Source organism: Echinops telfairi, unplaced genomic scaffold, assembly GCF_000313985.2.
Source record: "Echinops telfairi isolate 266 unplaced genomic scaffold, ASM31398v2 ScPeMD7_9;HRSCAF=40, whole genome shotgun sequence".
Lineage (NCBI taxonomy): Eukaryota > Metazoa > Chordata > Mammalia > Afrosoricida > Tenrecidae > Echinops > Echinops telfairi.
Genome location: NW_022103906.1, coordinates 89,555,670 through 89,556,776, shown reverse-complemented (window position 1 = coordinate 89,556,776; position 1,107 = coordinate 89,555,670).

Here is a 1,107-nt window from a genome sequence, read left to right as displayed (position 1 = left end):
CCAGCTAAAACAGGGAACTGACTAAGGCAGCTGCACCCTGGTCCGACCATCAAAAAACAAGAGACCCGAGAACTACAAAGGCGAGGATCACCGAGCCATTTATCCCTCTGCCCTTCAATTAACCCCACATGTGTTTATTGGGCAGGTTGGAACAATAAACTAACTACCTCATTGGGATAGATAAAGCAAATTTTAGACCAGAGAATAATAATGGGAGAGGAGTGGTCACTTTGTATTTGCAATTCATCCAAGGAAACAGCAAAGTCATATATTTAGGCACACAATAGTGTCTCAAATATAATCCAGCTAGAGCTACTTGCAGATCAGACAAATATTATTATTGTCAAAGATTTCCATAATATTCATTCAATAATTTATAGAAAAAATATATAGAAAACTATTAAGTTCTGGAAAGCTTACATAACACTATCAACCGATTGTATTTAGATCTCATTTAGAGAGCCCTCTACATAACATCAAGATTGAAGGAAGGCTTATCAATAATTTGCCATATGCAGATGTCACAACCTTCCTTGCTGAAAGTGAGGACTTACAGCACTTGTTAATGAAGATTGATTGCAGCCTTTAGTGTGGTGTACAATTCAATGCAGAAACCCAAAACCTGACAACTGGACTAATAAGTAACATCATGACAAATAGAGAAAATATGAAAGTTGTCAAAGATTTTCATCTTGCACTGATTCACAATCAATGCTCATGGAAACAGCAGTTAAGAGCAAAGGATGCACTGCACTGGGCACATCTGCTGCACATGACCTCTTTAAAATGTTGCACAGCAAGGATGTTACTTTGAGGACTAAGGTGCTCCTGACTTTGCACCCAAGCCATGGAATTGGTATTTTCCATTGCCTCACATGCATGTGAAAGGAACGAAGTATGGAAGGCAAAAGAACAATCGGTGCATTGGAATCGTGGTGTTGATGAGGAATATCAAGAGTACCATGCACTGCTAAAAGAACAAATACAGTAAGTAGAACCCCGGACCTTGAAGCCAATCCGTTCTAGAAGGAGCATCCAGATGGGATGCAGTCGAGTTCCAAATCAATTTTCCCATAAGAAATAACTAAAAGCGGGTTAAACCATTCT